General features: G+C 38.9%; 3 pseudogenes; 1 reads left to right on the forward strand and 2 right to left on the reverse strand.

Moving 5' to 3' along the window:
• Positions 1-615: 615 nt before the first annotated feature.
• Positions 616-1,563, reverse strand: LOC103681507 (annotated as a pseudogene).
• Positions 1,564-5,384: 3,821 nt separating this feature from the next.
• Positions 5,385-13,301, reverse strand: LOC103681516 (annotated as a pseudogene).
• Positions 8,772-8,897, forward strand: LOC121100638 (annotated as a pseudogene).
• Positions 13,302-14,871: the final 1,570 nt, after the last annotated feature.

Raw genomic sequence — 14,871 nt, forward strand, 5'->3', positions numbered from 1 at the left:
GGCCTGTCTTCCAATGTGAAAAACTATCTCAGGTAGCATAGATAGGTTTATTTTTCCTTTGTTGGAAGCCAACTGGCAAACACAGATGGCTATCCCAATTACCAGGTGAATCTAGGATGAAGTATGTGTGACAAAGGGTGTTGTCAAGTCTTTCTTGAGGACTAGTTACTATTTATCTTGAGAACATGTATGTAAATGGGTTGTGGTTGCTTGGCTACATAAAGGAATGAGAATTTTTATGTCTTTCCATCTCTTAACAGATTGCCGTGATACACATATTCCCTTGCTTTAATGATTATTCAATAATAAAACTGTTCTATTCTCTTCTACCACTGTGGAGAGGTTTTCTGGCTTGGCAGGAGACGTTTATAATTCGACTTCTCCAACAAACTCAGTTCAGTTTATCATTCTAGGACTCTATCAGTTGTATAATTAGGGAGATGGAGTGCGTCTCTGTGATTCTTTATAGCCCTATAAAATCTAGGAAATAAACTGTATGGTGTATAAAGTTCATAAATAATATAGACAATTTTCTGAGTGATGTGAGTCTTCTTTTTAACTAAGAAATTAAAAACAGATTCTGTCCCCAAATCTTTTAAACCAAGACTCTTACTTTTAGGTTCCCAATAATTTCTTTATAGCATGTTTCATATCTTTGTTCCTCAGACTATATATTACAGGGTTGATGAGTGGAGTTACTATGGAATAAAACAAAGTCACCATCTTCTGCATCCCAGCTTCATGCTTGGATGTTGGGCTCACATACATGATCATCACTGAGCCATAGAAGAGTGAAACTACAACCAGATGGGACCCACAGGTGGAGAAAGCTTTTCTTCATCCAGCTGCTGAAGGAACCCTCAACACAGCTCTCAGGACCAGAGCCTAGGACACCATGATAAAGAAAAAGGGTATACCTAAGAGCAGAGAACTTAGGGTAGAGCTAGTTAACTCTATTACAGGGGCTCTAGGACAGGTGAGGGCCAACAGGGAAACTGGATCACACAGGAAGTGGTCAATGATCCTGGATCCACAGAAGGACATTTGGGAGATGATGATGATGGGAATCAAGAACCAGAAGAAACCAAGTATCCAGCAACTGACCACAAGATTGGTGCAGAGATGTCCTGTCATAATGGTTGGATAATGTAGAGGCCGGCAGATGGCAAGGTACCAATCAAATGCCATGATAGCCAAGAAAAAAGATTCTGCAGCACCCAAGGAGAAGAAAAAATAGAACTGGAGAAAGCACCCAGATAAGGAGATGACCTTTGTGTCAGAGAGGAAGTTGGCCAACATGTTGGGGACCGTGGAGGTGACATACCAGATCTCTAGGAAGGAGAAGTTGAGCAAGATGTACATGGGAGTGTGGAGTCTCTGATCCCAGCACACAGCACAGATGATAGACCCATTGCCCATGAGGATCAGGAGGTAGATAACAGGGAAGAGCAGAAAGAGGAGGATCTGCCCTTCCCTGGGGCAAGGGAAGCCCAGAAGGATGAAGCCAGTGATGGTGCTGGAGGTGTTGGGGGTGTTGGAGATTTTCATGGGTCTGGGAGCTGTGAAAAGACCATCACGTTATTGAATGTCTGTGTATATAGGGACCCAGATATGTATCAAAACCACCCAGCGGAATGCAATAAACACTTATATCTCAGTGATTACTGTTTTTGCCTAATCCTGAAATACTATTCTAGTTGAGTTGTTGGACTGAAAAACACAAGAAGTTGGTGAATATCAGTGGGTAGACAGAGATGTTTCTTTATTGTGAAATACATGCAAACATACTTACTACATAAGCTTATAACTTGATCGTTAACATAAACTTCCGAGGTAACCACTGAGGTCAAGAAAGAGACTATCACTTGCACCCTAGAACCTTCTCTCATGCTCCATCCCAATCAGTATCCTCTGCCTCTCTATCCTTCCAATTGTAACATTGTCCTTTCCTTATGGTAATCACTTCCTTGTTTTTATTTATTTTAGTAACTAAGTATGCATCCCTAAACAAAAGTATTTGGTTTTGCTTGTTTTTGTAGTTTACATAAGTGAAAGTATACTTTTGGCTGGCTTCTTTGTTCAACAGTAAGGTTTGTGAAATTCGTGTTGTTGCATTATCTGTAGTTTCCCCATTTTTACTTCTCTATGTTATTACATTCTATGAATAAACCTCCACTTAGATGAATTATTTCCACTTTGGAGCTACCAGGAATAATTCCATGAAGATATAGTTCATTTTTCCTGGTTCACACTTGCACTCGTTTCTATAGGCTGGACACAGAAGTGTGTATTTTCAACTTTATTAAACTAAACAATGTTCCATCCCTATTGCACTATTTTTCACTTCTTTTGACCATATACGAGAGCTCTGATGGTCTACATTCTTTTCTAATGTTAAGGTCAATGTTTACCAGGGCCTGGGGAATGCTGTATAGACTGTTTTAATGGCTTCTCCCTTTTTTGTTTCCTTCTGGTGATGTTGGACGGGGTGGTTCTCTTCTTGTCAGAACTTTTTTCCTAGAGTAGTTGGTTATATCAAAATTGCTCTGCTCTCAAGACAGTAGTCCAGAAGTGAGGGGGGAAAAAAAAAAAGAAAAAGAAAATGGTCCCCAAAGTTGATTTATGAGAACATTGTAATGCATGATGTAATTTACAGCCACATTTGGGGAGTTTGTTGCTCATCTTACATGAACATTGAGTCTTGTGATCAGCCTTATAATTTAAATAAGGCATTTCTTTACTGTACCTACATTTCCGATGTGCCTCTCCCAGAGAGAATTATTTGAAGTGGCTCACTCAGAAGCATCTTTCTGAAGAGGAAGTTTCATATAGACCTTTTTTGTAGGCTTGAAATCAGTTTGTTTAAGCTACTTTACCAGAAATGCTTGGGAATTAGCATAATGCTTTGCACTTAGGCAGCTTTTAATAAATACCTATAAAATGAATGAATAATGCACTTTTTTTCAGTTCCCAGAAAGAGATCACACCAACAGAGCTATGGGCAAAGCTGACTCAGATTGTGTGGCCTTGGAGCAGCGACCCTTGGGCCTATTGGAGTCACTTTCTGTTTTGAGGGAGTTAACAAACTCACTTATTCTATTTGGTAAGGCCATCTACCAGCTTCACGAGTAAAACATTCAAGTTGTAGGAAATAGCTGCAGCTCACTTCTGTTACTATAGTTCCCCAGCCACCTAGGGTAGATACATTTCAGGGATAGATGAGCATTAATGTGGTTTTGTGGAAACAAGTCTTTGATGGTTTGGGCTGGGGATATGACTCTACAAAATTTTCTGTTTTGTAGAGATGTTCTATTTCTTTTTTTTATATAAAGATTTTATTTATTTATTTGACAGAGATAGCCAGCGAGAGAAGGAACACAGGCAGGGGGAGTGGGAGAGGAAGAAGCAGGCTCATAGCAGAGGCGCCTGATGTGGGGCTCGATCCCATAACGCCAGGATCACGCCCTGAGCCGAAGGCAGACGCTTAACCGCTGTGCCACCCAGGCGCCCCGAGATGTTCTATTTCTATTTCTATTCTAGTTCCATAAACTGTGGAACCTGATACTACTGCTCTAATGTTAAGGTACATGTAGCAGGAAACTTGAAAAGAAGAGAAAACTTTAATTTTTTTGCTTCCTTCTAGTCACCGTTTGGGAGTACCTCAAGGCAGAATGACCTTGGATGGTTACACATTTGCATAACGGCTTCATGTTTTTCTGAGTTAAAACAAAACAAAACAAAACAAAAAAACACACCACAAAGCACAACTTTTGTTATATAATTCCACCCTCACTCCTGGGTCTTGGTTATGGAAGCCTCTGTAAATAGGGCATACATAAGGAACGTGAAAATATCCATGTGCATTATCTGGAATGTAGTATCAGTTAATCAAACTATTTCTGAGAGTTGGCATAGTTATGCAAGGAGTCTGACAGTGGTCTTTTGGAGTATTCAAAAACAGTAAGATTTCCCTGAATAAAATGACAGAAGTGTCAGGGGAAAAGTCCTTGATGATAGTGCATTCTTGTGTTGATTTGAGAGGAAGATTTATGATCGGGGACCAGCAAGCTGAGTAATAGTTTGGAACTTCTAAACTGTGTACAAAACTTCCCTCTCTGAGCCAGATCTATTTCTGGATTTTGTATGATTTTCACGACATGGGGAACTCATGTGGCCAATATAATTTCCCAAGATCCTGCTAGTTTATGTCTTATACTACAGTGGGTCTTTGAGAGCCTCAGCTGTGGGAGGAAGAGGCTCTGGTTCTTGGACCATAGACTTACACTTTCTAGATGCCCTTGCCTCTCTGATTTTAAGAACGTGTGACTTGGGACTGTGGCTAAGTTTCAGATACCAAGTATTCATCGTTTGAAGGCAAACTTAAAGCAGACATAAAATATCTAATACACCTTTGCGTTACTTTACCCTATTCTCATTCAGGATGAGCATTTTCAGAATGTGGTCTTTCCTGAAGCAAACACATTTCCAAATGCCCTGTTCTTTGAATGGGGCAGTGAACAAACGTCGAAGCCATGACAATACATAACTGGTAATGAATGGAAAGAGGGACTCAGAATAAATTTGTTTTAACATGTGAAAGCCACATATGGACTCTAAATTCTGTAAAGTTAGAAAAGGTCCTTCTTAGGCCTAACAGTTTTAATACTGACTCTGAAATGTCATTCAGTTTTCAATAGGTCAAAATAATTTATTACTAATTGTGGTCGGGGCATTTCTTTTCTTTTCTTTCTTTCTTTCTTTCTTTCTTCTTTCTTTTTCTTCTTTCTTTCTTTCTTTTTCTTTTTCTTTTTCTTTTTCTTTTTCTTTTTTTTTGTTGGCACCACGCCCAGCATGGGGCTTGACCTTAAGACCCTGAGGTCAAGACCTGAGCTGAGATCAAGAGTCAGATGCTTAACTAACTGAGCCAGTTAGGCACCCTGTGGTTGGCGCATTTTTAATCAAAGTGCTTTGCAGGATGCGTCTAAAGGTTATTTTTTGCAATAATCACTTCGTCCATCACCTCAAAATATTTTCAGCACTTTGAACGGCTTAATGTTCAAGAAGTTACTTTTCCTGGTTTAGTCTAAATTGCGTCTCTTCCTTTCTTTTACCCCTCACATCCAGTTCACCAGCAAGATGTTGCTGCTTCTAAACTATGACTCGTGTCATACACTTCTCTTTGTCTTCGCTGTTGTCTCCCAAGTTCAAATGACCATCTTTTCTTCCTGGGACTTCGGCAGCAGCAACCTAAAAGAACTCCTTGCTTCTACTTTTGTTCCTCTACCCTCCATTTTCCAAGCAGCAGCATATAACTTCTTAAAAACCGAAACACCAATCATGTTAGACTTTTGAGTGAAACCATTCCCTCTCAGAGCAGTTCTGTGTCAGGGGGTCTCACAGCGCTCTTCTAGAAAACAGGAACGGCCATCACCGTTTTACGCTCCAACTAATATATTTAACAGGACTGTGCTGTATCGACTGCAGAGGGCGCTGTGAACATCAATGTGTTTATGACCCCAGGCTGAGTTAAGGGACTGAGTTAAGACAGCAGTCATCTTTTTTGGGTTTACTTGTTAAATTTGGGAAAGGTTGAGATGGACTGAGTGAGTGAGTGAGCCAGGTCCTGGGATACATAGTTGGAGGAAGACATTTCCTGATCATGGTGTGTGGACGGGTTTGGCCCTGTCTCCATAGCTAGTCTGGAGATGGCTCATGACCACTCAATTCCCTCAGTTAGCTAGCTTGTATAGTTTCCGCGAGGGTGCTGTCACATTTTTAATGTTGGGTAATCTGTAGAAAATACTGAAGAGTAAGGATCATTTTCCTGATTGGGGTGAGTGGTAGGCAGGTGCGCATGGAAAAAACATTGGATTTAGAGTCAAGAGCTTTTTCTTATTAGTCATAGGAAATTGATACTCCGTTTCTTTAGTGATAAAGTGGGCCTAATAATGCCCTTTCTAAAGGGCTGTTGTAAAGATTATCGAATGAGATAAATGCCTGCAGCAGTACCTGGACCACTGCCTGACCAGTAAAAGCTTAAGAAATAATTGGCTGAATGTGTACGGCTGTGGCAATTTCGAAGAGAGCTATGGACAGAAGCTAGTAGATTATGACTTTTGCTCTTCTAAACCCTTCATAACCTTTTTACCTGGGTCAGCAAGGGAATTCCAAGCTGAAGCTTCTCAAAAGCTCTTTATTTTCTTAGATGGAGAGGAGAAAAGAAGTGGAAGTGGTTGTGATAAGGATCCTTGATTGTGTTTGTGGAAGTTGTTGAGGGGTTATAAACAGAGCCTGTCAGGAAGTCAGCCCTGTTGTTTTGATCCTTGAGGATCCATTTACTGCTTCTAAAAAGAAAACAGTGTCAAGAGACATCTCTATGCTTGTTATTTGCTTCCCTTGGGGGCCTACCTTAATTTCTCTGTGTGTGTGTCTGTTTTTCCTATACAAGTTGAAATACTTTCCTTGCTTTATATCTCATACCGGTAGAATGATATATTGACAAATCAATTGATTGTTATATTAGTCAACCCACAATTCTATCTCTAACTTCCGTAAGTATGCCCCTTTTCAATTCCTCCCTCCTTCCTCTCCCTGACATCACTCTCTACATAACCACTGTTATTTCTCTTACTGTAGATGTTTGCATTTTTCATAGCTATATATATGTGAGATATATATATATATCTTATATATATGACATATATGTTATATGTATATATTTGGGATCATACTTAATGTATTTTTTCTAGTTTCTTTCATTCAGCACAAGTGTTAGATACAACAACATGAATGAATATCAATCGATGCATTATTCCTTTTTATTTCTGAATCATATTCTTTTATATAGGTAGACATGAATTTTCTCATTTGTTCGCCTTTGATAGATGTTTGGGTTGTTTCCAGTGTTGTGTTATTATAAATAAAACTGCTAGGAACATTTGTGTATAAGACTTTGCGCGTCCCATGCTTTTCTCTCTTAGGTAAATAGCTAGGGAGAAAATGGCTTTACGATATGGTGGATACATGCTTAACTTTTTAAGAAACTGCCAAACTGTTTGCTCACGTGCTTGTGCCATGGTACATTCACACTAGCAGTGTACGGGAGCTCTGGTGCCTTTGTGTCATCACCAACACTGGGACAGTTGGCCTTCTCCGTTTTAGTGATTCTGGAATGTATACAGTGGTAGCACATTGTGATTTTAATTTGTAATTCCCTAACGACTAGTGATGTTGAATATGTTTTCATTTGCTTATTTTCCATTTGTATATGTTCTGTTCAGTGTCTGCTCAAATATTTTTCCATATTTTTATTGGGTCATTTGTTTTCTTATTGATATTTTGAGTGTTTTTTAAAATATATTCTGGATGCAAGTCCTTCAGCAGAACCAAGCTTTGCCAATATTTTCTCCTAGGCTGTGGCTTGTCTTTTCACTCTTAATAGTGTCTTTCCAAGAGCAGATATTTTTAATTTTGGTGGAGTCTAGGTTATGAATTTGTTGTTTTATGAATCATGCCTTTGTCATTGTATTTAAGAAATCTTTGCCTAAGCCAGGGTCACAAGGATTTTCCCCTGTCTTGTCTTTTAGATATTTTATAGTTTTAGATTTTATAATCATTGACCCATTTTGAGTTAATTTGTGTGTATTTTGTGAGGTGTTGATATATTGTTTATTTTTTTGATATGGGTATTCAATTATCCCAGCACCATGTATTAAAATTACTATCCTTTCTCCACTCGTTGCTTTTGTTTAAAATCGGGACTATTTCTGGATGCTGTTTCCTTCTATTGATCCGTTTGTTTAACTTAATGTCAATGCTGCGTTGTTTTGATCATTTGTAGTTTTATAATAAGTCTTAAATAGTGTTACTCCAACTTTATATTGTCTAGTGTAAGTCCTTTGCATTTCTAAATTTGAAAATTAGCATTCTAATTTCTGTCAAAAAATCCCCTGGGATTTTGATTGAGATTGCATTGAATCCATAGATCATTTTGAGAAGAATTGATATCTTAACACTACTGAATTTTCTAACCCATCAAAAAGTTATATCTTTACAGGTATTTATCTCTTTAATTTCTCTCAACTATGTTTGTCGTTTGCATTCTGTAAATCTTTCATATCTTTTAACAGTTCTATCTGTATTCAGTATATTTTGATGCCATTGCAAATGGCATCATTTTTTTTAAATCTCAATTTCTGATTGTTGCTAATGCTTAGTTATAGAAATACAATTGGTTTTAATTTTTTATTTAGTTTTTTAAAGATTTATTTATTTGACAGAGACAGAGTTGCAGAGAAGCAGGCAGAGCAGTAGGCAAGGGGAAGGGAGAAGCAGGCTCCCTGCTGAGCAGAGAGCCCAATTTGGGGCTCAATCCCAGGACCCTGGGATCATGGCCTGAGCAAAAGGCAGACGTTTCACTGACTGAGCCACCCAGGAGCCCCATACAATTGATTTTTATATTTGGTTCTTATACCTTGAAATCTTGAAAGACTTGCTTATTAGTTATAGTAACCTCTTTTGTTGATTCCATCAGATTTTCTACATAGATGGTCATGTCATGTCTAACGACAGTACCCCTTCTTTCTTCAATCAGGATGCCTGTTGCTTTGCCTGATTGCACTACCATTTGCAATACAACGTTGAATAGAAGTGGTAAGAGCAGGATTCTTGTCTCGTTTCTGATTTTAGGAGAAAGCATTCACTTTCACATTTAAGTATGATGTTTAGATGTAGGTGTTTGAAAACATTCTTTACCGATCAAAGATGTTTTGAGCTTTGCACAGTGGCGGTATCATAGCCAATGAGGTTCATCTGAGGTGTGATTATTGCTAATTGAAAGCTCTTCACAGATTGAAGAGGCTTCTGTCTACCCCCATTTGCTAAGAACTTTTATCAGGCATGGGTGTTGGCTAGAATATAGTTCAGGGTGCAGGTATATGATGTGTTACCTAGATTCTTATGGGCCAACTAGGGCATTTACATCACCTAACAGGGTTAAATGGGAACACTAATGTCAAATTTCAAACAACCCAGTTCTGAGAAACGTTTTGCCTGTACATTCCAATTGTTAGTTGATAGTTCCCTGTATTAAAGTTTCATTTTTAAAGGAAATATCACATAAACCTCAGCAATAACTAAGTCTTCAGGGCCCAATAAAATAAAAACGTATTCTTCATGTCTGGTGTTTTCATGGCAGCATACACTACTCATGCCAATGACATAGGAGTATTTTCTTAGACAGAGGCTGCATCCATAAGGTATCACCAGTGCAGGTGTTAGCAGCCTATGGCCTGTGATCTCAAGTCGGTTCAGTTTGCCAAGGTGACTCTCACTATCACAGACGTCTATTTATGTGTAGAGGTTACTCTTTGCTCTGGAAGGTGACTTGTTCCCATCAAACTGTGTGAGAGGAAACCATAGTTGGGGAGTAGTTGGTCCTTGTGGCTGCTGGATATCCTTCTTACTATGTTTTAATTTCTCTCTCCCTGCTTCCAGGATCCTGAGGGCACCATGCTCTCACTGCTGCTCACCTCAGTATCTGCCCTCTAGAGTCCTACAAATTCCAGTCACTATCCTATTTGGATCAAGTTATAGAAATGAAAAACCCACTCTCCTTATTTCAGCCAGCATTTTATCTTGTACATTTGAAAGGAAAACTCTAAGGAAATAAAAAGAACAAAACCAAAGAAAATGCATTTCTTCAGAACATAATTCAGGTAATCAAAATAGTTACCTGAAAGTTTGTTTGAATAATAGAGTTTACTGGATTTATGTACTGCTTCTCATGACCAACCCCCTGCCCCTCATTTCAATCATGTCAGGAGGAACTCTTCCTCACATATCCACTTCTTTTTCCATTCTCCGTCACCCTTTCCTTCAACCTCTCACTTTTCTTTGGATAGCAGGTATGACAGCCCTGTACAGGTAAATTACTTTCAGTTCACAAAGAGTCTAATAAATTTCTTAAGACAACTGCTGTGATAACAACAGTTCCCTCCATTCTTGTGAGTAGTCCTTGAAACTCAACTTCTGTATCACAGAGGAGAACTTTTGTATCCACATAAGGGGTTATTAATCTTTGATATGGGTGAACATGCAATTAGCTCTAAATTTTATTCTTAGGATATTCTGGGTCAGACTTTTGGATTGAGGAAGAACATTAGAAAGCTAATATTTGTATCAAAATTATTAGATCTTGTAAGAATTGCTCCTCTTGAATTATACTTCTACATAATGCTTTTGAATCTTATTGAGAATGTTATAAGAAGCAGCTATACTGACTTGATTATATCTATGTACCTATCTATGCATGTATGTATTTATCTATCTGTATCAGATACTTTTGGGGACCAGTGTTCACTGTATTTCTTAGTTTTCCTAATGCAAATCCCCATGAAAGAAATTATTATTGGACTAAGAGCCATTAATTTAGCTTTCCCTGTGAACCCACTTTTCTTTTTCTTTTTACATTTAATGAAAATCATGTAAATTAGCCCCATCTACATTTAATGAAAATCATGTAAATTAACCCGTCTACCCTCACATTTTCCGTATTCATATATTGATGTTTTATTGAGAGATAGTTGACATACAGCATTATGTTAGTTTCAGCTATACAATGTAAAGATTTGATATATGTATATATTACAAAATCATCACCCCAATAAATCTAGTTAACATCTCTCTCTCCACATAGTTACAAATTTTCTTTTCTCTGTTAATCTTTTCTATACTGCTATGACTGGAATTATAGATTTATGTGTTTACCTGATTATTATTTGTCTCCCTCACTAGAATGTAAATTTCACAAAGGGAGGGACTTTATCTTCTACGTTGATGTAATTCAAGTCATATTACAGAGGTAAATAAGTGTTTATGGAATGAATAAATGAAATGTGTCAATCCCAGACATGAACTGAGCAATTTATTTTTGACCATAGTTGAGCCAAATAACCAGGAGTGGTGGTCAATAAATTTCTCTGCATCTGTCTTTATCTCAGTCTCTTAGAATCATTGGCTTTGGTTTGTTTGCTTTCACCTCTTTTGGGTTGCGTACTCAACTCCGACTTCCTTCATATAAAACTAATCCAGACTGTAATGCCACTACATGACAGTCTTCTTTTAAAATGTAAACCTATTTCCAGGTATCTTAATTACTGTGCATAGGTAAGAAATGGTAAGAAGAATGTAATCTAGTCCTTATTTTTTAATGGAGGTTATCAAAGTTGATGCAGGAAAAGAAACTAATGCTACTGTCATGAATGTTTGAGTCACCTTTCGTACACACTGTAGCTTTTTCACTTTTCCCAGCTAATGTAAGATTTTATTTCTCCCCATCACAAATTTATTTAAAACTGTGGCTCTGTAAGATCAGTTTGTGAATTCGTATTGGTCTCAGTGCATCAGAACCTCCTGAGTAACATTAAAATAAGGATTTCTAGGGGTGCACTTGAAAGATTCTGATTTAGATTTGGAGAAGGGACAGGGAAACTGTCTTTCAAAAAGCTCCCTAAGTAATTATGACACAGGTTTGGGAGACAGTGCTCAGATCATTGTCAGTCTTTTGGATGTCAATTAAACAAAAATTTGGAATAATTATGATTTGATTCTCACCAATTACTTTTTATTTGAGCTACAAAGGTATGAGTACTCTCCTGAGGAGCAGAGCAGGATGTGTAAGCAAGAAAAACCAAGTGAATGAATGGATGCACTTAATAGAGGTCAGAAAGGCATGAAGCTAGGGACTGTGTTATTAATCACACATAAATGGACAAGCAGTTATTGGAGGTCAGGATAGAAGAAGAGACTAAAGTCCATATACCCAGGTCATTTAATTCAAATTACAATCTACAAAATCCTGATTTGAGGACAAGATATGATTTAATGTGGCATGCTCTTGTCCATTGTATATCTAGGCAAGAATAGATGAATTTGAGTCTGTGTTTCAAGGGGCAAATGAATAAACACCTACTTTTTAGTTGGGGATGAAAATGGGGAAAACAATTAGTTCGGATCTTTGGCCAACTCATGAGCTTTAATTTGCTTTGACTAATTTCTGTGCACATATGAATTTTTCCCAAGGCAGCTTTCATGTCTTTGTTTCGGAGACTGTAGATCAGTGGGTTTATAAGTGGGGTCACCGATGAGTAGAGCAAGGTTACAATCTTCTATATCCCACCTGGATTTCCAGAGGTTGGGCTGATGTACATCACCATGATGAATCCATAGAAAAGAGACACCACAGCCAGATGGGAACCACAGGTGGAGAAGGCCTTACGTTGGCCAGCTGCTGAAGGGACACACAACACTGCTCTGAGAACCAGGGTGTAGGACCCAAGTATGAAGAAGAAGGTAATGAAGATAATAAGAGAGCTCAATATAGAGCAGGAAAGCTCAATTTCAAGGGCAGGGATGCAGGACAGGGCCAGGAGAGGACCAGGGTCACAGACAAAGTGCTCAGTGGTGTTGGGGCCACAAAAGGGGAGTTGTGTGACAAAGTAGATAGGGATCGGATAGCAGAGGAAAGCTGTGACCCAGCACAGGGCCACCAGCTTCATGCAGAGATGGCTGTTCATGATGATAGGCTAATGGAGAGGCTGGGCAGTGGGCCAGTACTGATCAAAAGCCATGAGGGGCAGTAAGAGGGTCTCAGTGGTGCCCATGGAGAAGAAGAAGTAGAACTGGAAGAAGCAAGCTGTGAAAGAGGTGGTTTTGGTCTCAGATAGGAAGTTCTTTAACATATTGGGAACAGTCGTGTTGGTGTAACAGATCTCCAGGAGTGAGCAGTTGGCCAGCAGAATGTACATGGGGCTGTGAAGCCTGCGATCCAGCTTCACTGCACAGACAATGGCCCCGTTCCCCATCAGTGTCAGGATGTAGGACAGAAAGAACAGCATAAAGAGGAATATCTGAACCTCCCTGGAACATGGAAAACTCAGGAGTATGAATTCAGTCACTGTGCTGACTCCTGACATATTCATGGCTTCCTAAGGGATGGAGAAGAAAAGTGACAATGACAAAGATGGCCTTAATCTATCATCCTCAGGATTATTTCCATTTTGGAGAACCCTAACTCCCTCAGATTCTATCATTCCATTAAATAAATAACTATACTGCTGAAGTCTATGACCTTTGGAGAGTGGTTGGTATGATCAGACTGTGAACCATTGTTTTCTCTCATTTCTCTTTCAGAATTTTCTCATGGCAAAAGATGGATGTTATGTGATAAGCAGAGTGGAGAAGGTTAATAATGGTACTCACAAAAGTAAGTAGGTATGAAAATCATGTATTTATATTTATATATTAGGAGATATAGACCCTTGATATTGGACACAGAATTTCAATTACTTAAATCTTTGGAATTAGAGACACAAATATTAGGCATCAGAAGAGGAAGAAAGGTAACAACACACTGAAATCTTTATGCATTTCACTGTTACTCTGAATCAGGGTTGAATTCTAAGTGTTGGTGTCTGATAACTGAGACAAAAAGCATCAAAGGTACCATCCATTCTTCAGTGTTCATCATGTTTTGTTAAGTCAATAAAAATTTGAACTCCCAGACACCTACATAATGGGTTTCATATCAGTTCCATCTTCTACCTGTTGAATTAAAATACTTCCATAAAACGTGGGTCTAGGTTACATTTCTACTAATAGGTAGAAAAACTGAGCAATGTATCTAGTGTATTATTTAAGGATTTTTGAGGTTTTTGCCTGAAGTGTCACCAAGTGTCCTAGAAAGGCCTCTAATCTTCTGGCTTATGGATAGATGCAGAGACTTCCAAATGTCAGATACTCCCAAGCAGAGGCCTCTGGAAACCACGAACGATGGTGGCAGCCATAAACTTTCCCACTGGACAAAGATTCCCTGTCTACTTCCTCACCCCTCTGTCACCCTCATCCTACTCCAGATGTGGAAGGTTGGCATTGTTTCGGGCAGTTGAAGGAGAATCATTGTGGAAACTTCCTTCTCTGAGTTAGACTTAGATGTGTGTGATTTCCATGGTGAGAAAAGCAAAACAAAGCCTATGAAATTGCCTACAATTCTGTTGTTAGTAGTCTGGTCTTAACTTATTAGTTTATTTAGGAGCCACTCCATTAGTGAGGGACAATCATCATTTGGGCCTAAGTGCCCCAAGCGACATGATTGAGTGGTGATGTTTTTTCATAAAATATAAGTACAGAATAGAGATCCAGATGCTTTTAATAAAAGTATTCTAGCAAATAATATTTATTGTATTAATTATAAAATGCATTACTTTCCAGAGGAGGATCTTGATGATTGGAATTAGTGACACAAGAGATCAGAGTAATTCAGAATTTTCTACACCACACTTCTCCGTAATGCTCCTCTTGGGTCTGTGACCAGATCATGTTTGGGTAAAACAAGCTGTGAGCAATTCCTCTATGTCAGGAATTCGGAGAAACCCAGAAGACAAAGAAACCCTGGGAAAGAGGTCTAAAGGGAGTATTTGGTGCTTAATGTATATGAGGTTTGCAAGGGCTTTGTAAGCCATGTGGGAGTGAACCCACCACCCAGCAGTGCTCAGTCAGGTTGTTCACCCTCCTCAAGATGCCTGCGCATCTGCTCTGTGGCAGAGCCACACTCGGCTAAAATTGGAGAGAGATGAAGTTTTATCTCACCTGCTCCTCAGGACGCTTTGTCAGTCATTTCCAGACGTCACTTCACTAACATGCTGTTTCCCCCAAAGACCTGGTTCTGACTGGATGCACCTCCTGGTTAAAAGGTCGGACTTTCCAAACTTCATCATCCTTGTCTCTCTCATTTTCTGACTGTCTTCCCTTCAGTTGTAAAGATGAACCTCCACACATTCTTCATGTAACGTGAGGTGCTATTGTTTCACAAAC

Source organism: Ursus maritimus, unplaced genomic scaffold (assembly GCF_017311325.1).
Source record: "Ursus maritimus isolate PB19 unplaced genomic scaffold, ASM1731132v1 scaffold_49, whole genome shotgun sequence".
NCBI classification, from domain to species: domain Eukaryota; kingdom Metazoa; phylum Chordata; class Mammalia; order Carnivora; family Ursidae; genus Ursus; species Ursus maritimus.